The sequence below is a fragment of the Triticum dicoccoides genome, chromosome 1B (assembly GCF_002162155.2).
Source record: "Triticum dicoccoides isolate Atlit2015 ecotype Zavitan chromosome 1B, WEW_v2.0, whole genome shotgun sequence".
In the NCBI taxonomy this organism is placed as follows: Eukaryota; Viridiplantae; Streptophyta; class Magnoliopsida; order Poales; family Poaceae; genus Triticum; species Triticum dicoccoides.
The window spans coordinates 327,287,442-327,303,315 of NC_041381.1; positions in this window are offsets into that span (position 1 = coordinate 327,287,442).

Here is a 15,874-nt window from a genome sequence, read left to right on the forward strand (position 1 = left end):
CCAGGCCTACTTATTTTTCTATGCCCTGATGGGCTGCAACTCTTTCAAGACGCCTGCAAATCTTGAAAGTAATATGAAATGGGTTGTAAATATAAAAACAGATGACAAATTGGCAATTACTTTGTAATTCTGAATTTTTTCACATTTTCAGATTCCTATTTCACTGGCTTTAACCTAATTTAAATATATCTTCAAATTACTTTAAATTTGCCTCGACATTTCGGTATTAAAAAATAGTTTGGAACCCACAGAAATATGCAATTTTTTTTTAAATTTGGAACCCTAGCCTTGGCCAACAAAAAAACGGACTACAATAAATTGCATAAGAAGTTGCATTGAGCTATATATAAATTATTAAAAAAATAGGGAATAGTCTGACTTGTGGGCCTATTAAGTTGACGCATATGCAAGATTTTTTTAGTTATTATATACGTCAACAAACAATTCTAGCAGACGTAACCGTTGGATGTCAATCCAACGGCCGTCATGTTTCTTCAATCTCTGATCTTCTTGCTCCAGCCGCTAAATCCAACGCTGGTGGGACCGCCTGCTCCTGCCTCCCGTGGCCGGCTATGCTGCCGTGTAGGCTTCACCGCCCCATACTACTCCCACCGCTCGCCAGGGCATCCCTCTACTCACCCACACCCCCTGTTATTCTGCGGCGACGGCAGCCTCACACTGCAGCCAAACCAGTGAACCCTCATACTCCTCTCCGCGCGGGCTTCCATGACCGCGTCTTCCCCGGCTCCGCGTCGTCCCCTTCCTAGGCCTCGCCGTCGTCCACCGCCCTGATACTCTCGGCGCGGCGTGGTCAATGTGGTCAAGGAACGACTTCCATCAAAAGAGTACTGTACATGGAGAGGCTGACAGTTGGGTCCACGACAGCCGCAAGGAAGTGCCTCCTTATTACACGCAAAATAATGATTCCTCCACCTGACAGCAGGGACCCACCGGATGGGCCACCATATTTCACGAAACAAAGTTTCCCCCCTGACTGCTGGGACCCACCAGCTACATCTTTGCATGCAAGGAAGTACATCCATATTACGGGCAAAAAATGATTCGCCCCCTGACTGCTGGGACCACTAGCTACATTTTCGCACGCAAGGAAGTGCCTGGCAATCGGGACCCACCTGGTCGAAGCGTACGTAGTGTTGTCATTCTGGTCGTGAACGTGTACATACATACTGGTTGATCAGTCTGTATGCAGGCTGTAGCGATAAACTGTAGCCGTGTATGGAAGGGCATGTGTCATAGTAGAGGCGCGCACATAGCATGTCACGCAGTCCCGTTAATATCATGTACACGTACGTACAGCAGCCAGGGTGCGAGAAAGTAAATACGGCCACGTACGAACATACAGGCGGGGTCTCGAACGCCTACTCACGCATACGTACGGCCAGGGCTCGTGTACATGGCTAGGTCAGAACGGAGAAACTGCATCGTCCTAGTGTTCATGGGGAGGCAACGGAATGCATCGTGTTCATCGGGAGGCAACATAATACGTCAAGTTCATCGGGGCCAACTGGCTTGGACGGAACAGCTGATCGAAATGGGGCCTGGCGTACTTCAGAATGGAGGAAACGGCCTTGTGTTCGACCGGCCACGGTCGAAACGGGATCCTGTTTATCGGGAGGGGTCTGGCGTACTGCAAAACGGAGGAAACGAACTTCTGTTGGACCTCCTACGGTCAAAATAGGGTCCTGTTGATCGGGAGGGGTGTGGCATACCGCAAAACGGAGGAAACTGACTTGTGTTGGAGCGCTAGGGTCGAAACAGGGGTCCTGTTCATTGGGAGGAGTGTGGTGTACCGCAAAACGGGACTCCACGAGATACTGTTCATCTCCAGCGTTGACCTCCTCCAGCCTCCACGGGCTACTGTTCATCCACCGTCGACCTCCTCGAGCCTCCACCTGCGACTGTTCATCCACGGGCTCCTATTCATCCAGCCTCAACCGCGCGCTCCTCCACCGGCTACTGTTTAACCAGCCCTCTCCACGGGGTCCTGTTCAACCACCCCTCCACGGGCTACTGTTCATCCAGCCCTCCACCGACTACTGTTCAGCCAGCCCTCCACCAGCTACTGTTCAACCTTCCCTCCACGGGGTCCTCTTCAGCCAGCCCTCCACGGGGTCCTGTTCATCCACGCCCAACGGCTCGATCGATTGGGGTCCTGTTCATCCAGCGGCAACACCACGGGGTCCTGTTCATCCAACCCCCCACCGAGAACTGTTCATCCAAACCACCCCAACAACGCTCACTATTCATCTAGAGGCAACATCGATCGGCTTTAGTTAGCAGCAGTAGCGAAGGAATCGCTTGATCGGGTTCAGTTAACAGCCATCTAACAATCTCTCGGGTTCAGTAATGCGTAGCCTGCAGTGCAATCGATCGGGTTCAGTAGGCGAACGCCTCGCTCAGGTTCAGTTAGAGCCCAACGCCTCACACCCACATGCGTGCGTGTACGAGAGAAACACGCAAACCTCCATGCATCGCTCGGTCCCGACCACCCACCGTAACCGGGAACAGCCCAATATTTTCCTCGCCCCTCGCTTCTAGCACGGTTTTTTCCGTCATGGACGGCGCAAAGAATATCATGCAGCTGCGTCTCCGACCCCCCAGGACGAAAAGCCCATTTTCTGTCATGATTTTTTGTCATAGAAGTAGGATCCCACCACATCTATGATGATACCTGGTTTTGTCACAATTATTGTCCTAGAAGTGTCATAAGTATGACAGGGAAAAAATTCGTTCGGCCCAAAATGTCACGGATGTGTCTTTTTTTGTAGTGGTTGCATTCTACTATTGCACATGATGATTTTGATAAATATATTATGCATGTGTTTGCAGCTCCTACTTGCAATTATTATGAGAGAGGAACTACATCTCCGCCTCTCTATGTTTCCAATACGATAAAATTGCAAGAAACTGTTTATGCTATGTATCGGCCTTTACGATGTGTGCATGAATTATTCTTTGATGACATGTTGATGCATAGGAAGAGAGTTAGACTTCATTGTTGCATGATATATGTTACTTTGTGCTCACTACTAAATCACAAATCATTGTTAATTAAAATTGGCTTTGGCATACCTTGGGACACGGGTGGATCCATTACTTGAGCACTATATGCCTAGCTTAATGGCTTTAAAGAAAGTGCTGCCAGGGAGACAACCCAGAACATTGAGTGCTTTTAAAAAGTTTTAAAACAAAAAATAAAGTGGGGAACCTAGAACTTTTTCAAAAATAAAAGTGAAAGTAAGAAAGACGAGCACCGTTGAAGTGGGGGAGCTCCTTGAACTTTGTTCGTGCCCATAGAAACTTTGCAAATCTTGAATTACAGAAACTTTTCAACGTAAATAATTATCACATGTACAAATCCATTGTATTATAAAAATAATCTGCAAAGATTTACCTTTAGGATGATTAGATTGCTTGTTTGGTTCATGTAGTGCAAAAACAGAAACTTTGGCTGTAGTGCGTGATTTTTCATCTTTTACTGGAACGTAGAATGTTTATGAAATTTTTATAGAGTACCTCTATGCAAATTTTGTATTTTGTCCTAATTTTTCAGTATTTTTGGAGTTAGATAAGTATGGTAGATGTTTAGATTGCTACAGACTATCCTGTTTAAGATAGAGTCCATTTTTTATGCATTGTTTTGCTAGTTTTGATGAAACTATAGATTTTGTCGGTGGTATAAGCCATGGAGAAGTTATAATACATTAGCTACAATGCAAAACCAAAATATGAATGGGTTTGCAACAGTACTTAAAGTGGTGATTTGTTTTATTATACTAACGGATCTCACGAGGGTTTTGTTAAGTTTTGTGTGATTGAAGTTTTCAAGTTTTGGGTGAGATCACGATGGATGAAGGAATAAGTGGCAAGAGCCTAAGCTTGGGGATGCCCAAGGCACCACAAGGTAATATTCAAGGACTCCCAAGCAACTAAGCTTGGGGATGCCCAAGAAGGCACCCCCTCTTTCTTCTAACGACCATCGGTAATTTTACTTCGAGCTATATTTTTATTCGTCACATGATATGCGTATATTTTTGGAGTGTCGTGTGCTTTTCATTTTGCTTTTAGTAATGCACCATGCTAGTATGAGATAGTCCTTGGTTGATTTGTAGAATGCTCTTTGCACTTCACTTATATCTTTTGAGTATGGCTTTATAGAATGCTTCATGTGCTTCACTTATATCTTTTGAAGTTTGGATTGATTGTTTCTCCTGCTCTTTAAAACACCGCCATTTGTAGAATGCTCTTTTGCTTCACTTATATTTGTTAGAGCGTGGGAATATCTTTTGTAGAAAGAATTAAACTCTCATGCTTCACTTATATCTATTTAGAGAGTTAACAGGAATTGGTCATTCACATGGTTAGACATAAAATCCAAATAAAACTTGTAGAATGATATGTTTGATTCCTTGCAATAGTTTTGTGATATAGAGATGGTAATATGTGGGAGGTACTAGTGAATGATTGTGGTTTAGTAAGAATATTGGTGTTAAGGTTTGTGATTCCCGAAGCATACGCATGGTCTCCAGTTATGCTAAGAAGTTGGAGCAAAATTTATCCTTGATTTTCTATCTTTGTGTGAAGGTCGGGGGCGCATGATGGTTAACTCCTACCAACCTCCCCCCTAGGAGAATGCGTAGTAGTACTTTGCTTTGAGGGCTAATTAACTTTTAGAATAAGCATGTGAGTACTTTATGACTAATGTGAGTCCACGGGTTATACACACTCTCACCCTTCCACCATTGCTAGCCTCTCTCGTGCCGCGCAACTTTTGCCGGCGCATAAAACCCTCCATATACCTTCCTCAAAACAGCCATCATACCTACCTATTATGGATTTCTATAGCCATTCTGAGATATATTGCCATGCAACTTCCATCATCATCATATACATGACTTGAGCGTTCAATGTCATATTGCTTTGCATGATCGTAAGACAGCTAGCATGATATTTTCATGGCTTGTCCGTTTTTTGATATCTTTGCTATGCTAGATCATTGCACATCCTAGTACACCACTAGAGGCATTCATATAGTCATCATGTATTAGTTTTATCGAGTTGTAAGTAAATAAAAGTGTGGCGATCATCATTATTAGAGCATTACCCCATGTGAGGAAATAAAAAAAGAGGCCAAAAGAGCCCAAGAAAAAAGCGGCCGAAGTGCCCACCCAAAAAAAGAGAGAAAACAAAAAAATGAGAGAAAAAGAGAGAAGGGGCAATGTTACTATCCTTTTACCACACTTGTGCTTTCAGAGTAGCACCATGTTCTTCATATAGAGAGTCTCCTATGTTATCACTTTCATATACTAGTGGGAATTTTTCATTATAAAACTTGGCTTGTATATTCCGAAGACGGGCTTCCTCAAATGCTCGAGGTCTTCATGAGCAAGCAAGTTGGATGCACACCCACTTAGTTTTCAGTTTGAGCGTTCATACACTTATAGCTCTTAATGCATCCGTTGCATCGCAATCCCTACTGCTCACATTAATACCGATTAATGATCATCTTCATAGCCTGTTGATACGCCTAGTTGGTGCGATACTTTCCCTTTTTTGTCTTCTCCACATAAACCTCTACCACTGCATTCTATTCCACCCATAGTGCTATATCCATGGCTCGCGCTCATGTATTGCGTGAGACTTGAAAAAGGTGAAGCGCGTTAAGAAGTATGAACCAATTGCTTGGCTGACACCGGGGTAGTGCATGATTTATATTTTGTGTTAAGAAGATGGATCTTGACAAGGCTATATGATTTTGTAGGGATAGAGTTCTTTAGAATTGATATTTTGAAAAGCATGATTGTTTGTTGGGATGCCCGAGTATTGATGTCTTCTATGTCAAATGGTAGACTATTGCTTTTAATCACTGGTGTCTTAATATTCATGCCATGATTAGATTACATGATCAAGTTTTTGCTAGGTAGCATTCCACATAAAAAATATATCTTTTTAATCATTTACCTACTCGAGGACGAGCTGGAATTAAGCTTGGGGATGCTAATACGCCTCCGTCGTATCTATAATTTTGATTGTTTCATGCCAATATTCTATAACTTTCATATACTTTTGCAACTTTTTATACTATTTTTGGGACTAACATATTGATCCAGTGCCCAGTGCCAGTTCTTGTTTGTTGCATGTTTTTTGCTTCGCAGAATATCCATACTAAACGATGTCCAAACGCGATAAAAATTTACGGAGATTTTTTCTGGAATATATGCAATTTTTGGGAACTGGAATCAATGCGAGACGATGCCCGAGGGGCCCACAAGCCCTGGAGGCGTGCCCCTCCCCAGGGCACGGCAAGGAGGCTTGTGGCCACCTCGTAAGGTGGGTGGTGCCCTTCTCCAGCCGCAAGAAAGCTAATTTCCGGATAAAACTCATGTTAAAATTTCAGCTTAATCGGATTTATGGATCTCTCGGAGTTTAAGAAACAGTGAAAGACCAGAATCTGGGAATGCAGAAATAGAGAGAAACAGATAGACAGATCCAATCTCGGAGGGGCTCTTGCTCCTCTGCCGCAATGGCGGCCATGGACTAGAGGGAAAACCCTCCTCCCATCTAGAGGGGGGTTCAAGTAAGAAGAAGAAGGAGGGGGCTCTCTCCCCCTCTCTCCCGGTGTAACATCCCAAAATTCTAAATTTTGGAATGTTATATTAAATAGATAGTTATGATTGATTGTTTGATTGATTGTGTGAAGTTGAGTGATTTTCAAACTTTTGAAAGTTAAATGAGAGGGAATAAAAGGACTTTCCCAAACTTTCATCTTTGCTTTTCTGATCTCCTTGAATTCAAATTCTTTTCAAATACAAAACCCTCGAGAGAAGATGACATGACTTCTTCCATTTAAATAAATGAAAAGGGTTTTGAAAAGATTTGAATTCCTTATGAAACTATTTCAAATTCAGAAACTTTAAGAAACTCAATGATTTTCATGAGAGAAGATAAAATGACATCTTCAAAACATATGAAATATGAGTTGGGAGTTTAAAATAAATCCAACTTAAAAGCCCGTCGAAAATTATTTTCAATTTGGACTTATTTGGGTTTTATTCAAATTATTTTTCTCCAAAAATAAAATATATGGAAAATAGGGTAAAATGATTCCCTACATCAGAAAAATTGGAGAGAAATAAATTCTAAATCATTTTCGTATTTTTAAAATGATTTTTATTGGATTTTATTTGAGCAGTAGCACTGTCTGTTTCATTGGAAATTTTGTAGATTTTATTTGAAGCTAGAATAATGTTCAGGTTGTAGGACATATTTTTCTGAAAATTTTGATATATTATATGCCTATATAATATTATTTATTTATTTTTTTATTATTTTTAGTTCACTGAATATTTGTTTAAAAAAACTTTTCTCCGTACCGTGCCTACTGGGCCGTAGCCCAGCCAGCTGGCCTTTCCCCGCGCGTCGCCCCTGACCTCCAGCAGGAGTGCACCGCCGCCCCGACAGTGCAGCCGCCGCCCTGCCGTGTCCATCCCGGACACCGAGCCGCCCTTGCCCCTCCGACACGCCATTGCCTGCCCCTCCCCGCCTATAAAGCCGCCGCCCCTCTCTCTCCTCCTCCTCGCATCGTGCCACAGCCGTCGCCGCGCTCGCCGGAACCCGCCACCGCCGACGAGATCTGCTCGCCGCTCCTGCATCATTCCGACACCAAAGTCGAGCGCCACCACCACCTTCGGATCCGCATCACCGAGCCGCTTCACCCCGTGCCTCCGCCCAATACCGCCAGCCACCGGAGCCGCCGCCCCGGCCGAGACCGAAGCCACCGCCGCCGTCCTCCCCGACTCCGGCGATCGCCGCAGTAACCGCCGCCTCCCGTCCGTTGGATCTGGATCCAACGATCCAGATCGCGTCTTTGTTTTTTTAAACGTTCTTTTTGTGACCGTTCACTAATTCGATCTTTACAGCGAGCATATTCATTAGATTAGGTACTGTGTCGAACGTTCGTTCGGTGGTATTTTTTTCTTTTTCTGATTAATTCGGCCAGGGACCCGTATGTAATTAGTTTCTTCACAAATTAGGCCCTAATCTTTAAACATTCGCTACTTTTTACTCGTGTATCCAAATCCAACGAAACCAACGCCCACTTCTTCATTACGATCCCCTCTATCCAATTAAACAACTTAAACATATTTTTTTGAAAGTTTAAAATTTGAATTCAAACAGTTTTGTATTTGAATTTCTTTGATCATAACTTGAGTTTTATAACCCCGTTTGAGTTGATTCTTTTTGCAAATCGAAGCTCTTGACCTAAACATTCTGATAAGGCCAAATTCACTTAATTTTGGTATTGTTAGAAATTGTTTTATGTTTCAAGAGTTATTTGCTTGGTTTTGATGTTTTCTGAATTATCTTCTTCGTTCTTCCCGATCTTTTGAGTGATTGCTTATGTGTGGTTACTATTGCTTGCTTACGATAGATTGAACGGAGTGTGACGAGTAGAACTACCAGGAGTTGAGTGCGAATCATCTTCATCAACAGTACTGGCAAGTTCACACTTTGATCATATTTTTTTCATTACCCAGATTTTTATGCATTAGTTTCAACCCCTCAAACATTGCATGGTTAGGAATTGATAACATCTCGGTTTTGGGAAGTAGTTGATGAGGTAGGAACCTATTGACCTGCATTCAAACCTTGGGAGTTACTTCTACATTATGCTTATATTGCTATGCTATGCTCGTAGACGTGGAATGTGTTTTGAGTGTATCCATGATAGATGTGAGTGTTTAATTGATGGTTAACTTAAGGTGGCTACTTAAATACACATCTGGGTGGATTGAGGCACCTGGGGAACCCAGTGTTGCCTGTATTTTTTGGAAATCCTGGGGTTCCGTGTGATTATCCTATGGACTGCCACCCAGACTCAAAGGGATCATAAGATTATTCATGCTAGAAACTTCCGTGTGCAGCCACAAGCTATTATGGGCTCTAGCTTAGTTGAATATGTTGCGTGACCTCTTTTCAGTGGTAGGCTAGCAGATGTAGGGGATGTAGGTTGGTATTGTCTACCTAGAGTAAAGAGTTAATGTTTTTGAAAGACTGTGTCTCGGTCATCCGTTTCTCAAACACCATGTAGTGCGAGGAATCCAACGAAGGAAATCGAGTCTTGTGGGGAAAAGTGCACAAACCTCTGCAGAGTGTACAAACTGATCATGATTAGCCGTGCCCCCGGTTATGGACATCTTGAGTATCTAGTTCTTGGATTATCATGTTGATCTCGTCACTTTACTTAATTAATTTGTTGAGTTGTTAACTTTTAATTGGGATTGAGTTGGAGGAACCTTCTCAATAATTTTCAACCAACTTGGTAGTTAAATAAAATTTATTCCTTTGCAGTAGGGAAAATTTGGCTTTTCGCAAAAGCATTATAAACCTAGAGCTTTCCACCAGCCAAATATGCATGTAGTGGTAGCTATTATTCATCATTGTCCTATGGTGTGAATTTGCCAGTACATTCAATGTACTGACCCTTTGTGGCTGCAACGTCTCATGTTGCAGGAATCTTATGACGAGAAAGTGATACGTTAGGGTTACGATGTCTACACTCAACTTTGTCGTTGGTGTTGATGGGAACCCACAACCTTGTTGTTACTTCCGCTATCTGGATTGAGGTAATAGTATTTACGTTACTTTATACATGTGATTTACCTCTGTTATAAATCCTCGAGTATTGTCTGTGTCAGCATACCGACCCAGGGATGACACTTAAGCACAGAGACTTGACCATCTGAGGTCGGGTCGCAACACCCGGTGGCGCCGGAACGCCGCCGGGGCAATCATCATGTGACGGCGATCTACACCAACACCTCCATCATCTTCCCCAACATCTTCATCACCTTCCCCATCTATATTCAATGGTCCACTCTTCGGCAACCCGTTGTACCCTCTACTTGACCGTGGTGCTTTATGCTTCATATTATTATCCAATGATGTGTTGCCATCCTATGATGCTTGAGTAGATTTTTGTTGTCCTATCGACGATTGGTAAATTGCTATGATTGGTTTAATTTGCTTGTGGTTATGTTGCTATCCTTTGGTGCCCATCATATGAGTGCGCATGTGGATTACACCATAGGGTTAGTTGTATGTTGGTAGGACTATGTATTGGAGGGCAAGGGTGATAGCAGCTTCAGCCTAGCATAGAAATTGATGCATGCAGGATTGAAGGGGAATCAATATATCTTAATGCTATGGTTGTGTTTTACCTTAATGAACGTTAATAGTTGCGGATGCTTGCTAATAGTTCCAATCATAAGTGCATAGAATTCCAGGTAAGGGATGACATGCTAGTAGTGGCCTCTCCCACATAAAACTTGTTATCGGTCTAGCAACATAGTCAATTGCTTAGAGAAAATTCCCCAACTCCTACCACCACTTTTCCACACTCGTTAAACTAACTTAATTGTTACTTTATCTAAAGAGCCCCTAGTTTTATTTACGTGCTCTTTATTATTTTGCAAACCTATCCCATAACACCTACAAAGTAATTCTAGTGTCATGCTTGTTATAGGTAAAGCGAACGTTAAGCGTGCGTAGAGTTGTATCGGTGGTTGGTAGAACTTGAGGGAATATTTGTTCTACCTTTAGCTCCTCGTTGGGTTTGACACTCTTACTTATCGAAAGAGGCTACAACTAATCCCCTATACTTGTGGGTTATCATGGAATAGTCAAAGAAAGGGTTCTTGACTGTGCTGCAAGGTGTGAAATTGAGTCAGACACAAAGTCCGACCATGGCAGAAGATAGAGAATGAAAGTCATTCCCTATGCATCGGCCATAGGTTCTATAATGTATGCCATGCTATGTACCAGACCTGATGTGTGCTTTGCCATAAGTTTGGCAGGGAGGTATCAAAGTAATCCCGGAGTGGATCACTGGACATCGGTTGTGACACCCTGATTTTTGGCATTTCTTTTTCTTTTGATTTTCTGTGTATTTTGCTTGAGTTTTCTTTTTCCATGTCTATGTGGTCTGGAAACTGAAGAAGACAACCTCTTCTTTCTTTCCAGAGTGGCTTGTCATCCTCAAATCTATCCCAAGACCCTGTCATTTTCATGCTAGACCAAACCCCAACATTGTTTTATTGGGAATATTCCTTTTCTATTAAAGGAATAACCCAATTTTCCCTAGGTTGTGATGCAACCCATATTTCCATCACTGCAAAAATTCCCAAATAATTGTCATAAATTGTTTGGGTCATATCTTCCTCAAATGTGGCAAAACTTTTCATTGCCATGTTCAAAAATATTCCACCAATAATTATTTTCCTATTCTGCCCTAAATGGCACATTGTGCACCAAGTGCTATAATCTGTGCCCATTTAATCCCAAACTTTTTGGACATCTTTTCATGTCCAAATAATTGCCTCATGCCAAAATTCAACTTCATTGGCCTAGCCAAGCTTCCTCAGAAATTTTTCAAAGTCCATGTCTGAGAGAAGCATTTGTGAAGGAAGTACTAGCTAGGCTTATCCAAATGAGTTGAAATTTTGCACACTCCTTCATGTGCTCATATCATTGCCCTCCTCCAATTTTCAGCCCTATCCAATCATATATGTGAATACAGCTTCAACCTTTGCTTCTGGCAATATTTCCAGGTTATGAAGCAAGTATAATTTATAATGCTTCATTAATTCTGATAAATTACCATATCATGCTCCTATCCGTATAACACCTCTCCACAAAATTTGGGATCATTTACTTTAGCCATTTTCCCTCCAAAATTATTGCAAGTTTCTGGTCAGTGGGGATGTTTGTGAAGCAAGTACTATTTTGGCATGTCTATTTGGTATGAAACTTTTACAGCATCTTCATATGACCAAATAACTCTGCCTTACCCAATTTCAGCTCAAGTGATCACTCCTAGTGAGTATTACTTCATCATTTTGATTCTGGGCCAGTTTATGCAGTTGCAAAGCAACTATATTAAGCACTTGTCCAAATCCTACCAAATTTCACAGGACTAGAGTCCTTCCTAACCTAAATTCCCAGACATCCTACTTGGCTCTAATTTCACCTCTATTGATCACTCAATCATGATTAAGTTTGATGTAGCAACCTTTAGAGCTAACTTCCCATCTAACCACTGCACTTTTCTTCGAGTTTCTCACTCAATTGAACCCTCCCCTGGAAGGACTCCCCCTTAGAGAACATTTTCCAGCCCTTGGCATCTTCTCCTTGCTATTTCACGCGGTGACCATTGCCCTGGCAGGCATTAAACGCGCTCTGGCAGGACCTCGATGTTGTGCTCGTTCGTTCTCTCCTTGTCTCGACTCAAAGCCATGTCCAACAAGTTTCACGTGTTGTCGCCTTCTCCCTGGACCCATCTCCCCCTCTGACAGCTTCTCTGTTGGCGCTCATCGCTGTGTGCCCACGGGTGAGCTGTAGCCGACAACGCATTTATGGCGTTCGACTGCTTCTTCCTCCTGTGCCCTCGACCCTTTCTGCCACGTGAGCTCTACGGCTCGTCCGCTCCACCCTCGTCGCGTTCCCATGCCTCCCCGTGACCGATGAGTATCGCCAGAGCATTCGCAGGACCCCACGGCGGCACCCGAGCTCGTGCCCCTTGCCCCACCTATTTAAGCTCCGCCCCGAGCCCCTTCGAGCTCACCGCTCGCCTCCACCACCTCCCAGCACCCTGCCCAGTCTCTCCAACAAGCTCTAGGAGCTCCCGAGCCCTCCAATGGCTGCCACGGCCATCGTTGGTGCCCACCTAAATTTTCGGCAACCAAGCCCTCCCTCTACTCTTGGCCGTCGCCAGAGTCCTACACCACCACTCCAGCTCGACCCCGCGCCTCCACCCCTCTTCACTGCGGCCCTAGCGTTGAGTCCATCTTCACCATGTGTAGCGACCGGACCTCAAACAGTCTGATCTCTGTGCATCAGTGTCATCCCTGGATCAGTAATGCTGACACGCACAGTACTCGAAGGATTTATAACAGAGTAGCAATCACACAACTATTACATCGAATGTCTCCAAAGAGAGCTTATTACAATAAATATGGCTTAAGGCCATCTAAATAACGATAACAACGGAAGGCTTGGAAGATAAGTGAGTCCATCAACTCCAACGGCATCACTGAGTATAGAACCACGATCCTAAGGCATCTTACTCGTCGTCTGAAAAGTCTGCAACATGTACGTTGCAGCCCAAAACGGGTGAGCACATGGAATATGCTGGCAGTGTAACACATAGAGAGTAATGAAAGAATAATGCTATTCTACATGCATATATGGCTGGTGGAAAGCTCTATGGTTATAGTTTTTGCATAAAGCCAATTTTTCCCTACTACAAAGGATAAATGTTATTTAACTATCATGGTGGTTGTTAAACATTGAGAATGGTTGACAACATTCTCAATCCCAATTAAGTAACATCATCATTAAACAAACCCAACAGTATTAACTAAAGTAACATGTTGAGATTCACTTGATAATCCAAGTACTAGATACTCAAAACGTCCATAACCGGGGACACGGATAATCATGATTAGTTTGTACACTCTGCAGAGGTTTACACACTTTTCCCCACACAACTCGATCTCCTCCGTTGGTTTTCTCGCACTACATGGTGTTTGAGAAACGGATGACCGAGACATAGTCTTTCAGAAGCGCTAGCACCTTACGATGGGTAGACCTGTACACCTACTTTCCCCTACATCTGCTTGTCAATCACTGTAAGAGTTCGCATGACTTAATCAACTATGCTAGAGCCCATAATAGCATGTGGCTGCAGACGGCAGTTTCTAGCATGAATAATCTTATGATCCCTTTGAGCCTGGGTGGCGGTCCAAAAACAAACAGGCAATCCTGGAATATCCAGGTACCTCAATCCACCCACATGTGTATTAAAGTTGCCACCTTAAATAAACCATTAATTAACAATCTCACATCTGTCATGGATACACTCACCCAATCCACGTCTACTAGCATAGCATGGCATAATAAGCAAACGTAGAAGTAACTCTCAAGGGTTTGATAATAAAACAAGTGATAGGTACTCCCTCATCTACATCCCAATATCCCACATATTAATCAGATCCTAATCATGCAATTGTTTGAGGATTTACCTAATGCATAAAAACTGGGTACGAAAAGGGATATGATCAAAGTGTTACTTGCCTTGCTGATGATCCGCGAAACCTAGAGATTCGAAGTAGCAAGCGGTGCAATCCGGATACTCTATCGCAAACAAACTAGCATACAATAAGTACTCATCTAATGCACAGGTGAAAACTCAAATAAGAGATCTAACCAGAAAGTTCAACTTACGAACTCCAGTTTGCAAAAAGAATCAAATCGAACGAAGCAACGAAACTCAAACGGCGAAAGAAACAAGCTTCGTTTACTAATCTGGATCTAAGTCATATTTTACAGTAGCAAAAACTTGTTTGAGTTGGTTATTCGGAAAGAGGGTTTCGAGACGAAACTCTAGGCGCTTGAATCGCCTGATTCCGATAAACGAGCGAAAAGTTATACTAAAACGAAAATCAGATCAGAAATCGCGATCAGAAAAATCGCGGAATAAATCCGAGAAAAAGAAAAACGACGAACAGATTAACGAACGAACGTTCGTCATCTGGATCTAAGCGATGAACGCGTTCGTTAAAAAAATGAACGAGCGAACGCTCGCTAATTAACCTAAACCGAAAAAAACGATCTAATAAAAAACGGATCTAAAAAAACCGATGGAAAAACCGAACGGTTTTTCTAAAAAAACGGCGGCGGCGGGGTCAACCTCGGCGTGCGGGTCCGGCGGCGGCGCGCTAGGGTTAGGGTTTGGGGGCGCGAGCGGCGTCTTGGGCTGGGGCGCGGCGCGGCTTGGGCTGGGGTCGGCCCGGGCGCGGTATATAAAGACCCCGGCCAGGCGGAGTCCTGGCCGGTTACGGCCCAAGGTCGGTTCGGACTTTTTTTCAAAAAAAAATTCGCGCAGAAAATAAAACGAATGAAATACTAAACGGACTTCAAAAATCCCGAAATAAATCTTCCCCAGCTTCTAAAATCAATCCGGACAAGATGAACATTTATTTGGGCCTAAATGCAATTTTGAAAAACGCACATTTTTCCTAAATTCAAATAAAATAGCAATAAAATCCAAAAAAAATTATTTGATTTTTATTAAATCCTCGATATTTCTTTATTTTGGGAAAGTCATTTTATTCCCTCTCTCATATTTTTAGAATTGAAATAATTGAAGATAAAATAAATAAAATTAAATGATCCTATTTCCAAAATTTGAGAAAACTCAAATATGAAATTTACGAAATCCCCAACTCTCTCCGTGGGTCCTTGAGTTGCGTAGAATTTCTAGGATCGAGGCAAAATGCAATAAATATAATATGCAATAATGATCTATTGTATAACATTCCAAATTGAAAATTTGGGATGTTACAAACCTACCCCCTTAAGATGAATCTCGCCCTCGAGATTCGGGTTGGCTAGAAAATAGGTGAGGGTGGTCCTTCAGCATATCTTCCTCTCTCTCCCAGGTGGCTTCATCCTCGGTGTGGTGGCTCCACTTAACTTTGCAAAACTTGATAACCTTGCTGCGGGTGACTCGGCTGGCATACTCAAGAATCTTAACTGGTTTTTCCTCATAGGTCAAATTACTGTCCAACTGAATCGCCTCTAGCGGCACTGTATCCCTCAGCGGTATATCAGCCATCTCTGCGTGGCACTTCTTCAACTGAGAAACGTGGAACACGTCGTGAACTCCTGACAATCCCTCAGGCAATTCCAACTTGTAAGCAACTTCTACCATACGCTCCAAAACTTTGTATGGTCCCACAAAATGTGGCGCTAACTTTCCCTTAACTCCGAATCATTTAACTCCTCGAAGTGG